The sequence below is a fragment of the Corvus brachyrhynchos genome, unplaced genomic scaffold, assembly GCF_000691975.1.
Source record: "Corvus brachyrhynchos isolate BGI_N302 unplaced genomic scaffold, ASM69197v1 scaffold6, whole genome shotgun sequence".
Classification (NCBI taxonomy): domain Eukaryota; kingdom Metazoa; phylum Chordata; class Aves; order Passeriformes; family Corvidae; genus Corvus; species Corvus brachyrhynchos.
The window spans coordinates 2,182,856-2,192,139 of NW_008238632.1; the positions used below are offsets into that span (position 1 = coordinate 2,182,856).

Below are 9,284 nucleotides of genomic sequence, written 5' to 3' on the forward strand. Positions count from 1 at the left end.
AATTTTCTGCCTTTTTTTTTTTTTTTTTTTCTTTCCACCAAAAACCGGAACCCTTGTGGGAGTGTGTCTTGTTTGAGGCAAACCCTGACGAGGTTTAGTATTTCATAGAGGCCTTCTGAGCAGAGTTCTGACTGGCGTGTCTTGTGTTCCAGGGCACAGAACTTTACTGCCTCAGAAACCACATTTCTCTCTCAGTTCTCCATTAGGCTAATTAATGCCACATTACTAGATTTCTGGATTTCAGTACAGCTATTCACAAGTATAGTTAGAGCCAGCAAGAAGAGGCCACAACTTGTTTTGATTGGATTTTTGTTAGGCAAACATAGGGATGAGTTCGGTGACACAGGAATTAAATAAATTTGAACAAGGGGGGAAGTTGAAGGGTTAGGAATAGAGTTGCTTTTTAGAATCATAGAACAGTTTGGGTTGGAAGGGACATTTGGAGGCCTCTAGTCCACCCCCCCTGCAGTGAGCAGGGACGCCTTTGACTAGATCAGGTTGCTCGGAGTCTCGTCCAGTCTGACCTTGCAGGTTTCCAGGGTTGGGGCACCCACCACATCTCTGGGCAACATGTTCCAGTGTTTTAACACCCTCATTGTAAAAAACTTAATCCTTCCATGTAATCTATATCGACCTCTTTTAGTTTAAAAACATGACCCCTTGTCCTATTGCAACAGCCCTGCTAGAAAGGATGCAATTTAACTGAGAACTGAAGTACGTGCTTTAGTCCATCCCTATTCAGGCCCGCATACAGAAAAGCAATTAGGCACTTAATTAACTTCAAGCACACGGGCTGTTAAGCATGTGTCTAAGTGGTTTGTTGAAAGGGGATAGCATTAAAAGCATGCTTAAAATTAACTACATACGCTCACCTAATTTCCTTGCCAGCTAAGCACACTTTCTAATCATAATGGACCAAATTCAGCAATGACAAAATGACATCATTCAGAATTACAGCAAGGTCAAACTTGGTCTGTGGATTTCTGTCCTTTGAGATAAGGAGGAATTAAGCTTGAAGCAAATAAGAAGACATCAGACAGGTACTGTGAAGTGCCACTGCTGCACACTGAAATGGTATCCTGGGTAGGGTATGTACAGGTATTTATGAGACCAGAATGTACCTTTCTTATCTCATTAACATTCTCAAATTTTTATTTAAATTTTTTCTTCTTTGGGAAGAGGGGAGAAGTCAAAATGGGAATGTTTCTGCTCACTGGAAAAAAAAAATAAAAAGGCTAGTTAAATTTTATGGGGTTTGTGTTTAGACGATCTTTAATTGCAAAGCAAAATTGCTCAAAATTAGACAGATGGGTTTTTCTAAGAAAAAATATTAAAGACAATAAAAGATTTTCCATCAAAGCTTGTAATATCCCTCCAAGTTTTTCTGAGGGATGTCAATTTTTTTCAATGAAATGGGTATTCCATTTAAAAAAAAAGAAGTCATTTTCCTTAAGTCCTATTTTTCACTTCTGCTAATTAATAACCAGAAAAGAAAAAAAAAATAAGTGCACTGGAACACACTGTCCCTTTTGCCTTCTCATCCTAATTTGGGCATTGCAACCCCCGGAAGAGTTCTGACAAGAAAAAAAATCCCAATCCACAAATCAAAATCAGGTCAGTTGAGGCAGAGGATCCTATGTATTTTCTAAAATTACGTGGATACCTCCAGGCGCTGATGAAAAATGATCTTAGTTCCTGAAAACATAACGAGTGTTAGCATGGGCGTGCAGACTCGCACGGCGACTGGAGTGCGACGGATTCAGTCACCCCAGCTCACTCCTGGGAAAACTTGTCCCATGCTTCTCCTGAGCAGGGAAGTGTACAGGGAGGGGGCTGTGGAGCCCTTGGCTGTGAAAGCTGGGTGGTCCCACTACAGTGTTGGGGCTCAGAGCTGCCAGAAGCCCACTGCCATGCCAGGATGGGACTCAGCACCAGGACAGTGTGTGGACAGGAAAGGGCAGGAAGAGTCAGCACCTTCTTGCTCTCAGTTGGTGGCAGGGTCTGACCCACTGGACATCACTCCATGGGGGCCACTGTGGGGTCGGGGGGCTCCATGTTTATTTCTGCCTGCTCACCTGACATCCCTAAACAAAGAGAAGGAGGTAGCCCTGTGGCTAGGGGATGCTCAGCATAAAGGCACCATCAGGGCCTGCATGACTGCAGGGGAAACAGAGAGAGAATCAGGAGTGAGAGACTAAATGCACGGAAACCCCACCTGGTTCTGGGAGCCACCAAAATTAAAACTGCTCAGTAATGTTTGACATTTTGTATTTTTTCCTTCCGCCTCCACAGCACACACAGTATTGCATCAGATCACTACAAGACCTCTTAGGTCTGTAGTGAACATCACTTCAAACGGATTTGCCCTCCTTGATTATGGCCAGTCATATGACATTTAGCTCTGACAAACAGCTTTGACTAAAATAATAATTTCTTCTGGCAATTTGCAGTCAGAAGCCACTGCTGGTGTCAGAGCTATGTCCCATCTCTAGAACAGATACTGCTTCAGCTCCTCAGCTTGGAGCTTTAACCTCTGCCTAGCTTGATATTCATGCACATCCTTAGCAAATTAAAATAATGGATGTACATTTTTAGACCATCAAAACCTAAAGGCTGATATACTCATTCTCCTATCTTGAAAAAAACTTTACACTTTACCCCTACAGACAGCACAGGTATCTGTTTTAATAAATCCCCTGTTTGTAATAACACAGGTATTTCAACTCATCACTTTTAAAGATCTAGGAAAATTATTTCCCAAAGCTACTGAGATTTGGTTATAGACTTTTATAGCCTTTTATTAATACATTGTGTGATGTTGCTATCAAATGTAACTTGTGATATTACTAAACATAACATCAGTTCTCAAAACATACCGTGACTTTGGAGGCAGACTGTTCTGCTCATACCTGTTAACTGAGACCATGGGTAACAACAAACTCACCTGCCTTACCCCTGCCTGCAGACTGAATGGGCAGCCAAGACCTGAGCCCTGCCACTGTTTCCTGACCCTGTTCACAGAGACAGGGCCAGGCTGATACTGATCTGCCCAGAGCTGCAAATCTCTCTCTGCTGCCACTTCACACAAACACGATCCATGGACATACAGGAGAGGTCAAAACTGCGTGATGCACCCATAGAAGGTTGGAAGCACTTGACAGTGGCATTGGCATTCATTGTTAATATGATTATTGGGGGCACAAAACACAAACATTAATGAGAAGAGATCACATATTGCCCCTGGTGGTCTTCAAAGGGAGGAGGCTGCTTTCAAAACCTGTGGTTTCATGCCCATGTTGTCCCAGCTGGACACACTTGGGATCCCCCACAGTTGCTCAACAACACTACACAGACATCCACAAAGCTGGGTAATTCCAGTGTTCCCGAGACACGTGGCAATAATACCTTGGCTTTGTCTAAGAAAATTTCCAGGCCAGCTGAACATTTCCAACAAACTTTTATGGAAAGCACAAGGTTCAAGATTGAGTGAACAAACATCATTCTAGTCCAAAAATTACTCAAAAGTATGTTTTCTTTTAATAATGAGTACCATGGAAAGCTTTTTATTCTCTGATAGTAAGCAAAGAAGTCCAAAAGCAAGTAAGATGTAATCACAGCTCTGAACAGTACAAGGACAAGGTCATTATGACGCCTTTTATTTCCTCTCAGAATTCTCTGGGAAATTCTTGGGATCATTCCCTTGCCTGAAAAGTACCACATTTCTGGTGGCACCAAAAATGGAAGTTGCACTGTGGTAGGAGAAATGGCTTGTGGTTTATTTAAGACAATAGTGGTCATGTCTGTGGCTGGAGTAAAAGGCAATTTTGAGTCAAAACCAATTTTATATATTTTTGAGAGTGGATCTCAGACATGCTCACACACACACACAAGAGACACATATACACGTTCCTTCCTTAATTTATTTTATCTGCAAGGCAGAGGCTGTGGAGAGTTTTTGACTTACATGAAAATACAATCAGCATATCAAAACACATTTGTGTTTAGACTATTGAGATGGATTATAACTGGAACATGTTTATAAAATATTCTTTTCAAGGGAAAGTGGTTCTTGACAGGTCCTTAAAACTTTGTGCACATTATTCCTCAAATGATGGTAATGGGGAAATTCATGAGACAAGCAATGCCTTTTCCTCCTTAAGTGGTGATTTTACTTCAAAATTTCAACATGAAAAAACCCCTGACCATCTCCAAAAGAAGTGCTGAAACAGAGGTTATGTTTTCATCTTCTTGTAAAGCTGTCTAAAAGCTCTCAGTATTAGGCAGAACTACAGATCTGCATCTCAAGCTGAAAGGACTGGCACAAATATTTAGAACAAAGGCTTCTTTTCTTCCTTTTTGGAAGAGGTTTGGGTGCTAAGAAGAAAAGAACATTCTCCTTTCTTAGTTTCTTTAATTTAGATTTTTTTCTATACAAGGAACAAGAGAAAACATTCCGTTTCTTGGTCTGTTTCTTGCAAGAAATGAAAGAGTATGCAAGTTATGTTAATGTATCAACCAGAAGGTCATGGAATTTGTGATTACATGGACCTTCTATGCTTGGGTCAATCTGAGGGTCATTGAATTTGTGATTACATAGATCTGCTATGCTGAGTCTTAAAAGAAATTGTTTTGATTCTTCATTACAGTACTACTATACTGAATTACTACAAAATTATGATGTATCCAGTTTTTCACTTAACCAAACATATTCATTCTGCTTTTAAATTTCATTTTAACATTTATAAAGAAATCTGGGAACTTTACCAGACGTGAGACTTTAAAGATCTCTTTAAATACAGCTGCTTCTTAGTTTGGGGGTGTTCAGAGGGCTGTATCATAGGCAGAAGGCCTCTACCAGTTCACATGAGGTTATTAATCCCCTGGCCCTTTCTGTCAGTGTGACAGACCACACAGAGAATGTCGCTGGTGGCTCACACTGAGCCTTGTGGGAGGTTAAATGCATGGGAGTTATGCTCTTTCGTTCTGAGGTATCTCCAGGAGAAATCACCCTCACAATTATGCTGTTATTTTTGTGTGACTTGTTTGCAGTGGAAAGAGGAGTTTACCATGTACTTTTGGGCTCTACTGTAGACATAAAAGGAAGCATCAAACTTCCACTGCTTATTGGCAAGCTGAATAGATATATCAAAGGGGAAGTCCAAGAAGTTTTTTTCCCTCCCTTCAAAGTCATTACTTCATAGCCCAAAAAACAAATGGCATTTAGAGACACAGCCAGTGATTTACCCAAGGCCAAAAGCACAATCTCTCCCCAGTGGGCTCACAGCAAAGTCACAAAAACTGATGTGATTGTGTAGGATGCTCTGCAGTGCCAAGCGATTTGCCTTTGAACTCTCCAGGTTCCTGCTTTGTGGAGGCTCACTCTTTAAGAAACGCATGGTCCTTCTTACCCCTTTTCCAGATCTGATTCTGCCAAGAAAAAAATATCATAATATTTGCTCTCCTATACAGCAGTGTTTTAAATGAAAACATTATGCCAAAGCCTGTTTATGTTGGAGTTATATAATATAAACAAATCGCTATTTTGGTATCCTGAAATCTCTGCAGCTCTAAGCAGGTTCAGTCTTGCCATCCCAGGTCAAGACCAGTGATGTTCATTCTGTTGGCACACAGAGAGATGCATGGGAGCAGTGTTACTCATGGGTCTGTGCCGTGCCAGTCTGAAATGGGTGACAAACTTCCGGGGAGCGCAGCAAGGCAACATGAAACTCCAAATGCCCCGTGAAATTATATTGTCTATGACCACAGGGCAACCACAGCATTGGGAGATAAGAACCATTCCTAAGGCTATGACTGTTCACCCTGATGGTTAGAAAAGAAAAGGGGGGAAATTATTACACCCTTGGGGAAAGGCAGAATGAATCTGGGTAGCCAACATGTAGGTGCAGAGAACCCTTTTGCCTCTGACAAGCAAAGCTAAGGAACCAGTGCCTGCTAGGTGTGCAGGTGTAAATGTGTATTTACTGCTCTGTTGACTCAGTTCCCAGATGGTTTATTAGCTTTTATCACCTGGCACAGGTTAAGCCAGCACACAGGTTAAGCCAGCTGAGCAGAGGCACAGACATCAGTGCATGGGGAAAGAAAGAGGGAGGATGGAGGTAATGTCTTAAACCAACACAGCTGGGAGGGTAAGTCAGAGACCTATGGCCCTTGACAGTCATCCACCTTTGCATGACAGAAAATGGACTCTGGGTTTAATGCCTTCACTTCTGCTCTGCATACCCAAAATGCAGGCTAAAGGGCAGTGCTGGGAACAGAAAGCATGAGGCATTAGTCTTCTGTGGGTCTGCAAACAGAGAAGTTAACTGTGTCAGGGTAATCCACTGGTAGCAGACTGGGGATAAGAACTCCCCAGGTCCACTCCTCCCTCTTTTGCCACAGCCTTTGGGAATACATTCTGCCCAGTGTGCTACCACAGAAAGCCACCTCTTTTCCGGGGTGAGCACACATATGCCCCTATAGTCAGTGTTTGCTTTGCTGCATGTGCAAAAAAGACTTTGCTTAGGTATTTGATCACACAGCACTTTTCTGTGGTTTGTGCTGTACCCATGCTCTACCTGGTAGTTCTAGTCTTTCTAGGAAACATCAACTGGTAATAGGAAGAGCCCCAGCACTCTGGGAGGCACTCTGGCTCTTCTCTTGAGCAGGGAGGTGAGAGTTCAGCATGGAGAAGGGTTGTAGAGTGAGTGGGCTGGGTGTGATGATGACTCTGGCTCCACAGTCAGGGCTGAAGGAATCCAGGCTGGCTGCTGCTGGCACATGCATGGCACCAAAAAGCAATTTTCTGCACAATGCTGAGAATCTCTGAGCCAGCTCCAGAGGCAACTGAGCAGTACACATTCACCTGGATGCTAGGCCTTTACTGTCTTTTGGGTTTTTTACAATAAAAGGTATTTTCTCTATGTCCCATGTAGCCAAAAGGTCAGCTGTGAGCTAGCTGATGAAGCTGCCCTTGCAGCCTCCAGGACTGAAAGGACCTGTGGTCCAAGGTACTCACCTTTGAGTCTGTTCTGCTTCATTATGGGGGCCATACCTGTAAGAAAATCATTTTGCTTTGGTAACACATTCTGTTAACAGGATTGTCGGGGAGAACCATAAAACATTTTCTTTCCCTTTGATATTTGTGACTGTGAAGCACCTCAGCTACAGGCAGTAAAATAATAACAGCAGTGTTGAGTACGTGGCAAACAAACAGCAAACCTGAGGTTTCTCACCACAGGCTATGTAGCCTTGCAAACTCAGCCAGATGTGCCTGGCCAGCACCTGCACACTTGCTTTGTTGGTGGTGGTGGTCGTGGTACAGACCAAGTCAGTCGAACTTGCAGAGAGCTGGTTTGCAAGTGGACGAGGGCTTCAGACACTTGAGCAAAGAACCCCATCTCGGGTTACAGCAATCAGGCGTCTCTCCTCAGATGTGTTCAAAGCCCTGAGAGTCCTGGACTTTCCCAGCAAATTCCTCTGGAATGTAAATAGTCTGCAGATCCCCCAGCAGGTGCCAGCAAGGCTTCTTGAGGTTGCTGAAGGGGAAGTCCTTATGACATACTCCAACTAAATAAAAATAGTAGTAGTAATAATAATAATAATAATAATTATTATTATTATTATTATTATTATTGTGTTTGGTTGGGGTTTTTTTGCCTCAGGGGAAGATGTGTGTTTGGGGAGAAGCAGCAGTTAGCACTAGAGAATGTTATTCAGAACAGGTCAACTTAAAACAAGGTTTGCTGGATATTGGTAAGGTATCTGCTCAGAGGTCTGGCTGACAATGTACTTACAAAGCAGAGGAATGTTTTCTTTGGCTCAAAGTGGAAATGTTGAAGCAGATGTTTTAAATAAAGATCCTGGCACTGCAGATATGAGCACCTCAAAATTCGCATTCGTATGCACTCTGGAGATATTAAATAAATTAAAAGCAGTAACTATGGCCCCATGGACAGTCAAAGGGATTCTGAACCTCTGGGCTCTGGTCTTGGTTCTGCCAGTGCCTTCCCAGATAACCTCGAGCAAGTCATTTCATCTGTTGTGCTTCCATTTCCCCGGACACAAGCCAAGGTGTCTGCCAAAGCCTCCTTCACGAAACAGGCTGTGGAAAGAGCTGTGCATGATAAATCTACCAGTGCTGTCAGCACAGTCAAGAATATGTGAACAATGGCACTGTTCCTGAGAGATGAGACAGCATACTGGAGGTGACAGGTAGCAGGGACAGGGCTTACAGAGGGAGTCCTTGCCAGCTTGGGTGCTTGTATTCATGTAAAGGAAACAGGAGTGCTGCCTGAAAGGTACATTGGTTGTTGCTCAAATATTCCTTGGAAAATTATTTTAATTTCTTTATTCTGAATCTCACCAAGGCTCTGTGTCTTTAAATAATTTCTCTGTTGTTCATCTCTTCCTTTTTTCATTTTCTTTCCCCCTCCGAGTGTTTCCTGTGGGCCTCTTGGCTGCTTCTTCCTCACCTCTCCCTCTGCACCAACTTCTCCTTTTTCCAGTCTCTTCCAGTTCACTCGTCTCTCTGAAGGCAGCCCTTCCAAGACAAATGCCACATTCACAGCACTCCATAGCCACTCCAGCCAGATGGTCAGGGGTCCCCATCACTGGACAGCCACTTGGAGGGGAACACTCAGGCAGTTTTGGGGCAATAGGTGATGATACAATGGTCCCACAAAGGGAGCCCTTTGGCCAAATGGGATCACACATCAGTAATGCATCCTCCCTTGGTGGAGAACTGGAGATGACCTGAGCCTCACTGAAGCACCATAACCCACCTGGGACCACCTGGCTCCCTACTTCTCCTACCCTCCCAGGGGGTCATAGGGATGTCCAGAACAGCGAGGTGGTAGCTGACACCCTGGTCTGGAGGCCAAAAGGGAGCGCAGCCACCAGCACTGGTAGATCTTCAAAGGAGACTCCCTCCCCCACCTCAGACTAGGCAGGGCAGGCACCCGGAAATCACCCAGCCTGTGCCAAAGACATTGCTGCTCCCTTGGGACAGCTGGCTACTAAGGAAGCTACTAAGGCCTGCACTGCCACTGAGGTAGAGATTAGGTGGTGGAGTAGATGAAGTTTGAAGTGGTCCAGAGAAACCTTCATCACCACAGAGTGGCCCTCACACTTGGCTGCCAGTGCCAGTGTCCACCTGGATGGGACAGCACCAGGTAGCTGCAATGCATGAGGCACTGAAAATGATGCTGCCAGGGATGTGTTCTATTTTTTTTTTTTAATGTAGGCCAAGGAGTTCTTTTCTGCAAAAGAAAAAAGTAATGAGATAA

General features: G+C 43.7%; 1 long non-coding RNA gene across 2 annotated transcripts in view; it reads right to left on the bottom strand.

Annotated features, from left to right (window-relative positions):
- Positions 1-3,640: 3,640 nt before the first annotated feature.
- LOC108447404 overlaps positions 3,641-9,284 on the bottom strand; it is a 33,698-nt gene continuing 28,054 nt past the window's right edge. The window contains exons 3-4 of one of the 2 annotated variants that reach the window (XR_001862952.1): positions 7,016-7,051; positions 3,641-5,427 (exon numbers count right to left, since the gene is read on the bottom strand). This is a non-coding gene — a long non-coding RNA (uncharacterized LOC108447404). Of the gene's footprint in view, positions 7,052-9,284 lie in introns of both variants that reach the window. The other variant, XR_001862951.1, reaches the window with a different exon arrangement.